The following is a 15,546-nucleotide window of genomic DNA, read 5'->3' as shown; positions in this document are numbered from 1 at the left end:
CTCCTTTCTGTCTTTTCCACTTTATGTCTAAGCCAATGCTGCCCTTTGACCTCATGTGGTTGATTATTCTAAGGATTAAATGCTACTCTGCATTATTGTTTATTTGATAGGTCTCTTGGTGAGCTGAAAGAAGAGCTACAGGGATATTTCGCTCCATCTTCAAAGGTCACTAAGCTGTATAGTTCCACCAGTCTATCAAACCAGTAATCCTGGCAATTTTTATGGTTTTGAGTTTTGTGTCACATTGTTCACTATATTCAGGATCTTCTACTGTGATCCCCTTTAGAATGGTCAAGAATGGTTAGACTGGTACCATTTAATTCTTTGCTCAAGACTGGGAGAGTGACATTCACATATCCATTAGTCCTCTGGATTGCAAGTTTCTGTGCATGGTTGTTTCTTTTCCTCTATTCTGGGTAGAGAGAGATAAAGAATTGCACCCTGGGTGACTGCATGTAAGCTTTAAAGAGCTATTTAAACTGTATGACAGTATAGTTGTGTACTGTTGAGTCAGAACTAACCTATAGCTGACCCTCCAGTGGGTTTTCAGAGACTGTGTAAATTGCGTGGGAGGAGATTGTCCACCCTTCTCTGTGGATTACATTATGCCAAAAGGCCTTGAAATCCCCTGTGTCTGTGGTTCCAAGGCCTTAGTACCAGCACTCATTCCTTCAGGGTATTTGATTATTGTTGTTATGTGTTTATAAGTCAGCTGTTACTCATGGTGCCCTGTGAGTAATAACTCTAACCTTTCTCTCTACTGAGCCAATTACCCTGTCTCTGTCTACTTTCCACCATTACCCCAATCATTATGTCAGTGCAGCTCATCCAAGGTCTTTCTCTCCTGCGCTGACCCTCCACCCTTCAAAGCGTGATGTCCTTCTCCAAGGACTGATTTCTCCTGGCAACATGCCTAAAGTATGTAAAATGAAATTCCAAGGAGAAACTGAGCTTCACCCTCTCCAGAAAAACCCTGTTTGTTCTCTTGGTGGTCCATGGTATGTCCAGTACTCTTCTCCAGCAACACAGCTCAAAGGTATAAATTCTTTTTTTTTTTTTTTTGTTATTTTTAAATTTCCTACTAGTTTATTTACAAAATTCAAACACATTGTTTTCAGGAATACATTCTGCCAATGCCCCGTATCCCCTCTTATTAGTTCTTTTGTCAGTCTTAGTCATTGTCCACCTCTCTGACCTATAGCAAGTGATTGAGAAGATCATGGTCTGGATCAGGTGCACCTTACTCTCCAAACTGACATCTCCACTCTTCACCACTTTGGAGAGTTTCCTGCAGATTTCTCCAGTGTAACTTGCCTTTTGATTTACTGACTGCTGGTGTAAGACTGTGGATCCAAGCAAAAGGAAATTGTTAACAATTTTAATCTCTTCTCCATCTATAATGATGTTGCAAATTTGCCCAGTGATGTGAATCTTTGTTTTCTTCATGTTGTGCTGCATTCTATATTGAAGACTGCAGTCTTGTGTAGCAAAAGCTTTGGGTCCTCCTTAGTTTTGGCAAGCAAGGTTGTGTCATCCATATAACAGAAGTTGTTGATGAGACTGTCTCCAATCCTGATGTCACATTATATGTTATAAAGTCCGAACTCTCAAATGATCTATTCTGCATATATACATTTTTTAAAAGTGTGGAGAAAAGACATATGCCAGACGCAATCCTTTTTTGATTTGGGGCCATGCAGTTTCCTTGCTGTGTTCATCTGACTGCTTCCTAGTCTAAGCATAGGTTTTGCATGAGCACAATCAAAGGTTCTAGTCTTCCCATTCTTCCCAGTGTTAGCCAGAATTTATTGTGATCCACACAGTCACATGTCTTTGCATAATCAATAAAACACAGGCAAGCATTCTTCTGGTAATCACTGCTTTCAGCAAGATCCATCTTTTATTGGCAGTGATAGCCCCAGTGCCACTGCCTCTTCTAAACTCAGCTTGTATTTCTGATAGTGCTCTGTCAATATACTGTTCCAGTCATTTTTAGATAATGTTCAGCAGGATTTTGTTGATTGTGATATTAGTGATATTGTTTGATAATTTCCACACTGTGTTGTATCACCTTTTTTGGTAATGGCAATAAATATAGATCTTTTCTACTTTTTGGGTTTGATTAAAGAAGTTACATACTTTTAGCCCCATGCCATTGGCTCTGCTGTATACATGAGTATATTTATAGCATATAATAATACAAGTGTAGCAGTATAATTTGCCAAGAATGACTATCTTTATGTTATTGACTATGCAAAGACATTTGACTGTGTGGATCATAACAAACTATGGCTAATATTAAGAAGAATAGAAATCCCAGAATACTTAATTGTGCTTATACAAAATCTATACCTAGTCCGAGAAGCTATTGTCAGAATATAGCAAGGGAACACAATATGGTTTAAAATTGTGAAGCTTGTGTATCAGGGTATCCTTTCTCCAAACCTGTTCAATACGTATGCTGAGAAAATAATTAATGAAGCCAGACTCAAAGAAAAATGTAGTATAAGCATCGCAGGAATACTCATCAACATTCTGCATTAATCAGATGACAAAATCTTACTAGCTGAAAATGAGGGGTACCGGAAGTGCTTGTTGAGAAGATCAAAGACTACGGCCTTCAGTATGGATTGCATCTTAACGTCAAGACAAAGGTCCTTACCACTGGGCCAGTGAGCTACATCATAATAGGTTGAGAAAGGACTGAAACTCTTAATTATTTCATCTTATATGAATCCACAGTCAACACCTTTGATACCAACAGTCAGGAGAAAAGGAGACATATTGCATTGGGCAAGTCTGTTGTTAGAAATCTCTTCAAAATACTTAAGAGCAATGGTGTCAGAAGAGTAAATTGTACCTGGTTCAGGTCGTCATCTTTTCAGTCACTTGCTATACATCTAAGAGTTGGACAGTGAATAAGGATAATAGAAAAAGAATTGGTGCCTTTGAGTTGTGGTGTAGGAGAATACTGAATATCACATGGACTTCCAAAAGAATAAATATGTTTTGGCAAAGGTGCTTCCAGCATACTCCTTGGAGCAAAGATGGCAAAGTTTTATCTCTCATACTTTGAACATGTTGCTAGGAGAAACTATTCCTTGGAAAAGAATGTCATGCTTGGACGTTTGGAGTGAAAGAGAAGAAGACCCCCACTGAGCTGGATTGACATTTTAACTGTGGCAGTAGACCTAAATAGATCAGAGATGGTGAGGCTATCAAAGAATAGGGCAGGATTCAGATCTGTTGTTCATAGGGTTGTTATGAGTTGTATTTGACTGAACAGCATCTATCAAGAGGGATAATCCCCTTTACCTGCACATCCTAAAATACTGTTTTATTTAACTTACTCCTTTGTTAACTTAATAAACTATATAACTGTTTCCAAATAACAGATTATTTGCTTATTCAAAAGAGTGCATCCCTTCTGATGTTAACTGTTTCCCTTACAATAGCTCTATCTACTATGTAGCTAAAAGTTATATTTATATATATACATATGTGTGTGTGTGTGTGTGTGTGTGTGTGTGTATAAAAATTTGGAAGCAGGAGTGACATCCATTTCCTAAATAACATGCCTCTGGAAACTCTATGAACTTTGATAAATGTCGATAGTTGTGTGTTCATAGGTCACTATGAGTAGTGCTCGACTCGAAGGCAATCAACAGCAACATATGTTATAAATATAAATAGTTGTTGTGTACTTTTGAGTCAGAACCTAACCATAGCTGACCCTCAGGTTTTCAGAGGTTGTAGATCGCCCAGGAGAATATTGCCCATCTTTCTCCCACAGAGAAACTTACATATTTTAATTGGATGCTTTGAACTGGCAGTATAATTCCTTACCACTTAAACCATCTTCGCTCATGCTTTCTGCATCATTCAAGATTTTACCTGTTGAATCCATCAATATTACATGGGCTTAAATTTATTCTTCATTTCCTTCACATTTAGAAATATCAAGCATATTCTTCCCTTTTGGTTTTCTAACTCCAGCTCTTTGTATATTTCACTCTAATACCTTGCTTTGTCTTTTTGAACTACCTCTTAAAATTTACTGTTCAGCTCTTTAACTTCAGCATTTCTTCCTTTGTTTTTGGCTTCTCTAGATTTGAGGGTACCGTGGATTGCTAGGAAAAGAACAGATTCATCCTGGAAAGTGTCAAACTGGGCTGCTCAGGACAGAACAGAGTTTAGGGATGTTGTACATAGAGTCACTATGCGTCGCAAGTGACTCGAGGGCACATAACAACAACAACAACAGCAAAGATTCTAATGCAAGTTTCAGAATCTCCTGGTGTGCATTTTGGTTGTTCTTCTGCTTTTTTCGTGAATGATACTTTGATGATATCCCACATCTCATCTGATCTTAAGCCGTTAGTGTTCAGTGCATCAAATCTATTCTTATGATGGTTTTTTAAACTACAACTGGGATCAACTCAATGTCATATTTTTATTCTCATGGACTTATTTTACTTTAGCTGTAATTTGAACTTTGTTGTTGTTGTTATATACCTTCGAGTCACCTGCGCCTCATAGCCACCCTATGTACAACAGCCCTAAATCCTGCTCTATCCTGTGCCAATCACACAGCCACCCTATGTACAACAGCCCTAAATCCTGCTCTATCCTGTGCCAATATCACTGTCTTCGATACACCCATCCCAATTACTCCAGTCACTGAATCAATCCACTTCACAGAGGGCCTTCCCCTCCTGTGCTGTTCCTCCACCCTCCCCAGCATGACGTTCTTCTCCAGGGATTGGTCCCTCCTTGTAACATGTCCAAAGCATGTCAGATGAAGCTTCAGAATCCTTGCCTCCAAGGAGCAGCCTGGTTTAACCCTCTCCTGGATAAACCTGTTAGTTTCCTTTGTGGTCCATGGTATACACAATACTCTTCTCCAGCACCACAGCTCAAAGGCATCAATACTCCTCTCCTCGCTAGTCATTGTCCAGCTCTCTGATGCATAGCAAGTGATTGCAAAGACCATAGCCTGTATCAGATGCACCTTAAACTCCAGAGTGACACCATTTTTCTTCAATACTTTGGAGAGGTCCATAACAGCAGTCTTTCCCATTGCAATACATCTTTTAATTTCCTGACTGCTGGTGCCAAGAATGTTGACTGTGGAGCCAAGCAAACTAAAGCTGTGAACAATCTCAGTCTCTTCATCATGCATCCTGATGCTGCCAGTTGGCCCAGTAGTAAGAATCTTACTTACTTTTCTTGGTAGTGAGCCTCAATCCATATTGAAGGCTGCAGACCTTGACCTTCTGAAGCAAGCACTTCAGGTCCTCCTCAGTTTTAGCAAGCAGGGTTGCAAGTTCATAATACAGATTGTTGATGAATCTTCCTCTAGTCCTGATACCACACTTCTCATAAAGCCCAGCCTCCTAGATAATCTGTTCTGCATATAGGTTGAAAAGGTTTGGAGATAGGACACATACCTGGCATACACCCTTCCCAGTTTTGAACCATGCAGTGTTTCCTTGCTCTGTTCTGATGACTGCCCCTGGTCCAAGTATGGATTTTGCATTAATACAATCAAGTGTTATGGGATTCCCATTCTTCTCAGAATCAGCCACAGTTTGTTGTGATCCACACAGTCAAACACCTTTGCATAATCAGTGAAAACACAGATAGACATTCTTCTGGTATTCCCTCCTTTCAGCCAATATCCATCTAACATTAGTTACAATATCCCTAGTACCACAACCCCTTCTAAACCCAGCCTGCACTTCTGGCAGTTCTTTGTTGATGTGCTGTTCCAGTCGTTTTTGGATAATTCAGCAGAATCTTGCTTGCATACGTATCAGTTTGAACTTACACAAGAGTAATTGATTTTCTCTTCTACAGCCAGCCCCTGGCCTTTTTTGACAACTGATATTGAGCTTCTCCATGGACTTTTTTAATATGTGTATCAATCTGATTCCTGTGAAGTTCATCACAAGAGATTGGTGTCATTGTGCCATGTCTAATGGATCTTGGCAAAAAGCAGCGAATACTAGAAAGATGTTTACTTGACTATACAAAGGCATTTGACGTTGTGGCTCATAACCATTACAGACAACTTTTTCTCACTCTGAAATAACTAAAGAACAAATTCAAGCCTCGGGTTGCAAAACTAGGATTCAATCGGCAAAATCTTGAATTTGTACAAGAAGCATGAAAAGAAGACAGACAGAATACACAGAGTTGCTGTACTAAAAAGAATTGGTTGACTCTGAAACATTTCAAGAAGTAGCATATACTCAAGAACCACTGGAAATGAAAGAAGGAGTTTGAGGTATATTGAAGACATTGGTAAATACTACTACTACTACTACTACTACTAATAATAATAATAATAATAAAGTAAGGCATGAGGACTTAATAGAGTACTAGTCAACGAGTTCCAGCAAACTGATGGTGCTCGCTGCTCTGAACATGCTCACTAGCCTGTGATCAGAAATTTGGAAGACTGCTCCCTGACCAATTGGTTTAAGAGTTCCCTTATTTGTTCCCCTTAAAAACAAAACAAAAATACCCAACAACAGCAACAAAAAAAATGCATACATGAAACAACCCGGGTGATCCAACAGAATATGAAAATTATCAGATAATATTGTTGCTGCCACATGCAAGTAAAATGTTGCTGAATATTGTTTAAAAATGGCTGAAACTGCCAGAAATCAAAGCAGGATACAGAAGAGAACCTGGAACAAAAGAATATTGTTACTGATGCCTTATGGATTTTGACTGATAGCAGGTATGCCTGATTAAAGTCTTGGTTGTTTCAATGCACCTTATCCATCTGAAACTTGTAGGAAGACCAAAGATCTTTTGAATTGTGTTGGCAAAGAGTATTAAATCTAACATGGACTGCCAAAAGAACTGTCTGAAAGGAAGTGCAGTAAGAGTGCTCCTTAGAGACAAGGGTGGTAACATTTCATCTCATTTGCTTTGAGTATATATTCAGGAGGAATCCTTTTTTTTGAGAGATGATACAGTGATGATCACAGTGGGCTTGAGCATGACAGAAATCGTGATGATGGTGGAAGATATGGCAAGGTTCAGATCCGCTGTTCTTTGAATTATAATGAACTTAATAGTAGCTAGCAGCAACATCAACCATGCCGTTATGTACAGTGTCCTGCTGAAACCTAGTTATACTTTTCTTTCACCATATCCATCCATTCGTTAATCTCTGTTCTTTCTCTCCCATCCCATTTCCCCTAGTCAACTTTCTGCAATTATTTATGTCTGTGACTAAAGCTTCTTTTAGATACTTTTGTTCCTTTCTAACCTTCTCCCTTTCCTCTCTGCCACAGGTATGTCTTGTTCCTGATTGTTAATTATAATAAACATAGTGTCCGATCATTCATTTCAAGTTGATTTTCCCATACCCTACTCATTACACTGTTGTCTATTTATTCTATTCCTGCTCACCATACTTCCCCTTCTCTAGAATTATCTTATTATTATAATAATGATCTTATACAGGAGTGTCCTTTTGTGACTGAGTTATTTCATTCAACATAATGCCCTGTGGATTTTTTTTATATTACATAGTGTTTTATGGTATTGGCCAATCATGCAGTCAAGGTGTATTAATGAAAATTGGTGACTGGAATGCAAAAGTTGGAAACAGTAGTTGGAAAATGTATGCTTGGTGATAGAGGCCAGAAATAGAATGATCGCATTTTGGAAATACCTTTTTTAAAAGACACAAACAGTGACTTTACACATGACCTCCGCTGATGGGCTGCATAGGAAGCGGATTACTAAAACTGTGAAAGCTTCATTGGAGAAGTTCAGTGTCAGCAGTCAAAACTAGGTCAGGGGCAGACTCATGTGCAAGTTCAAATTGAGGCCAAAGAAAATTAAAATAATTCAACAAGAACTGAAATATGATCTTGACTCTATTCTGTCTGAATTTCACAATCATCTTAAGAATAAGTTTGAAACATTGAACACTAAATGGTCGAAAACCAATGAGTTGTTAGAGAATATCAAGGATCTAATCCATGAAGAAAGCTAAAGGTCAATACAAAGACAGAGGAAAAAGAAAAAAAAATGGATGTCATAAGAAACTGTAAAAATTGCATTAGAGTATTGAGAAGCCAAAATTCCAAAGGGCAGCATGAGAAAACAAAGCAAAGTATTAGAATAGAATGGGCAGCAAGCTGGAATTGGAGAATAAAAAGGGAAGAAGTGGCTTTGCCTTCCTCAAGCTGAGAGAAATGAAAAATTTTAAGCCTTGAGTTGCAATATTGAAAGATTCTATGGGAAATATATTGAATAACCCAGAAAATACTAAAAGAATATGCAAGGATTATATGGAATCACTGTACCAAAAAGAACTGACACTGAAAAATTTCATGAAGTCCCCTATGAGCAGGAGGCAGTGGTAATGAATTAGGAAGTTGATACTGCATTAAAGGCATTGGCAAAAAATAAGGCCCCAGGAATTGATGGGATACGATTTGACTTTTTTCAATTAACAGATGCAGCCCTGGATTTGTTCCTGGTCTATGCCAGGAAATTTGGAAGACAACCATCTGTCTGATGTTTTGGAAGATGTCTATATTTGTTCCCCTTCCCAAGAAAGGTGATCCAACAGAATGTGGACGCTATTAAAAATATAATTAATTAACATGCAACCAAACTACTGCTGAAGATTAATCAAATGGCTTGAAAAGTAAATTGAGAGAGAACTGTGAGATGTTCAAGCAGGATTTAGAAGAGGCTGTGGCACCAGGGATATCATTGCTGGTATCAGATGGATCCTGGCTGAAAGTAAAGAATATGAGAAGAATGTCTATTTGTGCTTTATTGACAATGTAAAGGCATTTGACTGTGTGGATCATAACAAGTTATAGCTAACATTGAGAAGAAGGGGAATCCCAGACCACTTAATTGTGCTCTTGGAAAACCTATATCTATACAGTCTGTTGTGCAAACAGAGGAAAGGAACACTACATGACTTCAAATTAAGAAAGGAGTAGTGTGTCAAGGTTGTATTCTTTCTCTATACGTATTCAGTCTGTATACTGAGCACATTATTCGAGAAGATGGAGTCTACGATAAAGGACTATGACATTAGGTTTGGAGGTAGACTCATAAATAACCTGCATTATGCAGATAACAACTTTCTTGCTGAAAGTGAGCGAGACTTGAAGTACTTGTTGCAGAGGATCAAAGAATATAGCCATCAATATAGATTACATCTCAATGTCCAGAAAACAAAGACTCTTACCACTAAACCAGTAAGCAACATCATGATAGATGGATAAAAGATTGAAACTGTCAACCACTTCATCTTACTTGGATCCACAGTTAACACCATTGGTACCAGCAGTCAGAAAATCAGGACGCATATTGCACTGGAAAGGTCTACAGTTAGAAACCTCTCCAAATTGTTGAGGAGTCATGATTTCAGTTTGAGGACTATGTTGTGTCTGATCCAAGCCATGGTATTTGTGTTCACTTGCTATACATATGAGAGTTGGACAGTGAATAAAGAGGACAGAAACCGAATTGATGCCTTTGAGCTATGGTGTTGGAGAAGAATGCGGAACATCCATGGACTGCCAAAGAACAAACAAATATATCTTGGTGAGAGTGCAGCCAGAGTACTCTTTGGAGGCAAATATGATGAGGCTTTGCCACACATATTCAGGCATGTTGCTAGGAGGTGCTACTCCTTGAAGAGGGACATGATGCTTGGAAAGGTAGAAAGTCAGTTAGTGAAGTCTCGAGAGGAAGGCTTTCAGTCAGGTAAACTGACATAGTGACTGCTCAGTGAGCACTAATGCGTCAGGAAATATGAGGATGTCACAACATAGAACAAGGTTCAAATATGTTGTTCTTTGGTTTGCTTTGGGTCATACTTGACTCAACAGTATCTAATAACTACAACAGAAGTCTTTCATGAATTCATTGTTTTTCAGTGCTGTATAGTATTCCATTGTTTGAATGTTCCACAGTTTCTCTATCCATTCATTTGTTGATGGGCATTTGAACTGCTTCTATCCCCTTCCTATTACAAATAATGCTGCATATTATGAATAATGCTGCAGTAATATAGGAATGAAGACATCTGTCCATACCACTCTTATTTCTTTAGGATATGTCACAGGTAGTGGAATAGCTGAATCAAATAGGATTTCTGGTTCCAACTTTTATGGAAGTGCACGATTGCCTTCTATAGTGATCGTATCTGTTTACATCCCTGCTAGCAGTACTTGAGATTCCAATCTCTCTGTATACTTGCCAACATTTATTATTTGCTGTCCTGTTAAACATTGCTTTTGTTGCTGTGGTGAGATGATATCTCATTGCTCTTTTGATTTGCATCTCTCTAGTCACTACTGATTGGGATGCTGATTGGGATATTAAACTTAGGTACATAATCTTAAATCCTTTTTTCTTGTGCACAATCAGAAATAAATGTAGTCTTTCTTCAGTTTACCAATTTATGACCAAGTTATGGTCAATTGGATTTTTTTAAATAAGATTTTCATTCATATACATTGTTTTTCTCACTGGATCTTTCCTATTTCCTTCACGCACTCCTCCCTCTACCCATCATATTGTGCAACCCCATGATTATCCCCCTGCCCATCATTACCCTTCTACTCTTACCCTTCCCCTCTTAGACCCTCATACACACTTTACTATTTATCTTTCTATTTCTGCAATAATTATCTCACACAATATTTGTTCTTATGGGACTGAGTTAGTTCACTCAGCATAATGCTCTTCACTCCCTCTCAAGTTAGGGTAATGACTTTCAAAGTCATTGTTCCTGCATATAGCATAGTATTCTATTATGTGAATATACCATAATTTCTCAATTCATTTATGGTTGGTTGGATATTTGAGCTGTTCCCATGTTCATGCAATGGTGAATGATGTTGCTATGGTCATTGGTATCAAATCTCCATTTGTCCCTCAGTTCTAATTTTTTTGGAGTTTGTTCCAAGCTTTGGAATAGCTTAGTCATATGGAATTTCTGTGTTCAGCTTTTTTAGGAAATGCCAAAGTGCTTTCCTGAGTGGTTGTACCATTTTACAATCCCACAAACACTGTATAAGTGTTCATATCTCTCTTCATTCTCACCAGCATTTATTACATGATGTCCTATTAAACTCTGCCACTGCATTTATGATTTTCTAGGTGAATTCTTTTTTATTTTGAGTTTTGAGGGGTGTACATCTTATTTGTAGTATGTACTAAATGCGTTACTATAATAAGTAATTTGCTGATGTTATTTTTCATACTCTCATTCATGGAAGTTCAATGTTAATATTTCCTTTTAACAAAATAAATTTTTAAAAGCCAATACACTGTTGTACATAGGTTTTCATACAGGCCATGGTTTTTGCAATCACTTGTTATGCATCAGAGAGTTGGACAATGACTAGGGATGATAGAAGGAGAATTGAAGCCTTTGAGCTGTGGTGCTGGAGAAGAGTATTGAATGTACCATGGATGGCCAAGAAAACAAACAGATTCATCCTGGAGAGGGTTAAACCAGGCTGCTCCTTGGAGGCAAGGATTCTGAGGCTTCGTCTGACAGACTTTGGACATGTTGTAAGGAGAGACCGGTCTTTGGAGAGGGACATCATGTTTGGTGGGGTGGAGGGACAGCGCAGGAGGGGAAGACCCTCTATGAGGTGGATTGATTCAGTGACTGGGGTAATCGGGATGGGTGTGTCAGAGGCAGTGCTATTGGCACAGGATAGAGCAGGGTTTAGGGCTGTTGTACATAGGGTCGCTATGAGTCACAAATGACTCAATGGCACATAACAATAACAACAACAATACACTGTTGCATAGTATGCTATTAAAACTTTTAAAAGAAGGAAAACAGATGAGCATTAATGTCACAGTCAAGTTATGATAAAGTCATATGGAGCCTTGATAAGTTTGGGGTTGCCTTATGATCTTTAAAATTTCCCATTCCTCACTGCAATTTGGAGCTCATATTCATTTCTGCGTTTGTATACAGTCATGTGTAACTTAATGTCCATGATATATTCTGTGAAATAAGATGCTGTATGATTGGGACATTGTGGCAACAGCATATTTATTATTGGTTATAGACTATTCCTGAGGACAAATGTCTCACTTATGTGCAACACCTAGTTACTAACCAATCCTCATAAAGCATATTACATTAAAATTCAACTTATATTCACTGGTTTATTGTAACAAACGGGTGGTGGGTGCTGCTGTGTGAAGTATAGCAAAACATTATTATTATTACTGTATTTTTTGTTAAAGATGCTTTATTGTTTCATAAAAATATTTGTATGCTTAGAAAGGTACACTGTATACTATTTATTAGGATAAACATTTGACAAATTGATCTAAGATACAAACTGTACCTATGGGTTTATATTAACCTACAAATTTCATTTGAAATCAGACTATGAATATAACTAATTTTTAATCTGGGAGCTGCTTGTATATAATAAAGTGTTTACTTAGCTTCCTATTTCACAAAATTTATCATTAGCAATGACATTAAGCAATTAATTATTGATTAATAAATTATTGATTCTCAGAAAGGAGATTTTTTTAAAAAAAATTTAATATCTTGATCCTTCCTCTTACTAAATTAGTTGACAGGATTTATACCTGGGAAAACTAGGTAGGAAATATGAAAAATATGTCACATCTAGAAATTACTGTTTAGTGCACCATATTAATGCAGAATATTTTCATATTCATTATAGTCTGTAAAGTTTACTCTTAATTCCATTCCACTGATGCAACTAGTTGAAGCAGAATACACTATTCTCATTTGAAATTAACCTTTCAGTGTGCTCTCATTAAGAATTTGACAAATTGAGCTTCTTTCTAATTTTAGGGAGCTCTAGGGGGTTAATCTATAGAGAGTTGCGTTGCTAGCACAAAGGTGATACTTGTGTGATTTTTTTTTTAATCTACCAGTAACTTCATGGGAGAAAGATGAACAGTCTCTTCCTGTGCAATTTATTTCTTTTTCTTTCATTTATTCACTGTTGCACATTTTCTCCCTCTCTTCCCTCCCTGTCCTTTACCCCACCCTCTCATGCATCCCTTGTTCCAGATTTTCCTCATACATACAATGATACATAATCATATATTCCTTTCAGACTGTTCTCCTCATCTGCTCTAATGCAATGTTTATTATCCACTCTTTCCCCATTCTCTCTCCAACCCCACTGTATCTGTCTTATTTTATCACCGTGATATTATACAGTATTTATCATTTTTTAATTAAGATATTTCACTTAGCATAATGCCCTCAAAGCTCCCTCATGTTGTGTAGTATACTAGTTCATTATTTTTCAGTGCTATGTAGTATTCCATCGTGTGGATATACCATAAGCTTTTCTATCTATTTGTTTATTGATGGGCATTTGGGTTGCATCTGTCTCCTTGCTTTTGTAAATAATTCAGCAGTAAATATGGATGTTCACACATCTGTTTGAGTTGTGACTCTGGTTTCTTTAGGGTATATTCACAGTAGTGGAACTGCTGGGTCAAATGGTATTTCTATATCCAACTTTTTGAGAAAGTGCCATGCTGCCTTCCATAGTGGTGTACCAGTTTTTATTCCAACTAACAATGAATAAGAGTTCCAAAATCTGTACAGTCTCACCAGCATTTGTTGTTTGCTGCTTTACTGTACTTTGCTGTTGTTGCTAGGGTGAGATGATATCTCATAGTTATTTTAATTTTCATCTCTCTGAGATCTAGGGATTTTGAACATTCTTGTATTTCTTTACCATCTGAATGTCTTCTTTGATGAATTGTCTATTCATATCCTGTGCCCATTTTGTGATTGGATTGATTACCTTTCTTTGTTGAGGTGTGGAATATTCTATAAATTTTAGACACAGGTTCCTTATCAGATATGTCACTTTCAAATATATTTTCTCCAGTCTGTGGGTTTTCCTCTTACCCTGTTGGAGATTTTTTTTTGTTTTGTTTTCATAAGAATTTGATTCTTAGAAATCACATCAGTCTATTTATTCTCTCCTGGTTGTAGGTTTTTCATTATGCTCTGAAGACTGTTCATACTGTGGATTAGGACTTCTAGAATTCTTCTTAGCTTTTCTCTGATGAATTTTATACTGTTTGATTTTACTTCTAGCTCACTGATCCACCCTGCATGGGTTTTTGTATAAGGCATGAGGTGTGTGTCCCACTTTAAGTTTTCTGCAGATGTTTCAAAACAGATATACAAAGCTCCATCAGGTTCTAGTATATGACCCTGGTACCAGAAGCAGATGGAGCCTGGCTACTACCAGTGACAAGTCTCAAAGGATCAGGGTAGAATATCCTGGATTGAGTGAGGGGGGGAAATGAGGGATAAATTTTAGAAATTAAAAAGAAAAAGATAGATTGAAAAAATATAAGCTTAAAAATCTGAGAAGGCCTGCTCATTGAATACTGGTAGAGCCCTCGAGAATATGACCTTTAGTCTGGCTTTGAATCTGGAACAAAACCTACTCCCATGACGCCATGCTAAGCCAAACAGGTTGATAAACGTGAACAGTACCCCAGGGAGGAACTCATTCCTTAGAATAACCAACAAATAAGGTAAAGAGCTCAGGATTTGCCCAAGAATAACACCCTGAATGAAGAGAGACAGAGAGATAGGATAGAAAGATTAATGAAAATAAGAATTACAAGGGAGAATTGGAAAAAAGTACAAATACATTGTGGGTATTGTAAAATAAAATGTATATGACTGGTTGAATGGAAAACAAATTTGACTTGTAAACTCTCGAATCACAATTATTTTAAAAAGAATTACATGTGCTTAGTTAGTAACCTCTACCTCACTCCCTTTCAAAAAAAATGTTGCTATTATCTTAAAAAAACACAAACAACAAAACACAAAACAAACACACACAAAAATTCAACCAGATATTCAAGGATGGTTCAACATAAGAAAAACAAAATAATTAATCACATTAACAAAGTGAAGAACAAGAACTACATGACCCTGTCAATTGATGCAGAAAAGGCCTTTGGCAAAATCCAATATCCCTTCCTAATTGAAACACTCAACAGGAATACAGGGGAGATTTCTTAGCATACTGAAAAGTATATATGCAAAAGCAAGAGCTAATATTATTCTCAATGGAAAGAGATTAAAGGCATTCCCTTTGAGAACAGGAACTAGTCAAGGATGCCCACTATCACCTCTCCTATTCAGTATAGTATTAGTACTATTAGCAAGAGCAATAAAACAAGACAAGACAATAATAGGTTTACAGATTGGCGAAGTGGAGGTAAAACTGTCTCTTTATGCAGATACTATGATAATATACTTAGAAAACCCTAAAGATTCAGTGAGAAAACTATTGGACATAGTAGACCAATTGAACAAAGTAGTAAGGTACAAGATCAACATACAAAAATCAGAGTTGGATTTCTCTACAGTAACAAGAGAATATAGAATGGAGCTGAGAAAAACAGTACCAATTAAAATAGCTAACCACAAAATGAAAAACTTGGGAATAGATCTAACTAGAGACATAAAAGGCCTATACACAG

General features: G+C 37.3%; 1 protein-coding gene across 1 annotated transcript in view; it reads left to right on the top strand.

The window, feature by feature from the left end:
- The window catches only part of MAN2A1 (mannosidase, alpha, class 2A, member 1), a 308,450-nt gene that overhangs the window by 207,222 nt on the left and 85,682 nt on the right, over positions 1-15,546 (top strand). The gene's annotated exons all lie outside the window — the stretch shown is intronic.

The sequence above is a fragment of the Elephantulus edwardii genome, unplaced genomic scaffold (assembly GCF_000299155.1).
Source record: "Elephantulus edwardii isolate Elephantulus edwardi_28Jun2011 unplaced genomic scaffold, EleEdw1.0 scaffold00050, whole genome shotgun sequence".
NCBI classification, from domain to species: Eukaryota; Metazoa; Chordata; class Mammalia; order Macroscelidea; family Macroscelididae; genus Elephantulus; species Elephantulus edwardii.
This window is presented reverse-complemented; position numbering and strand designations above follow the sequence as displayed.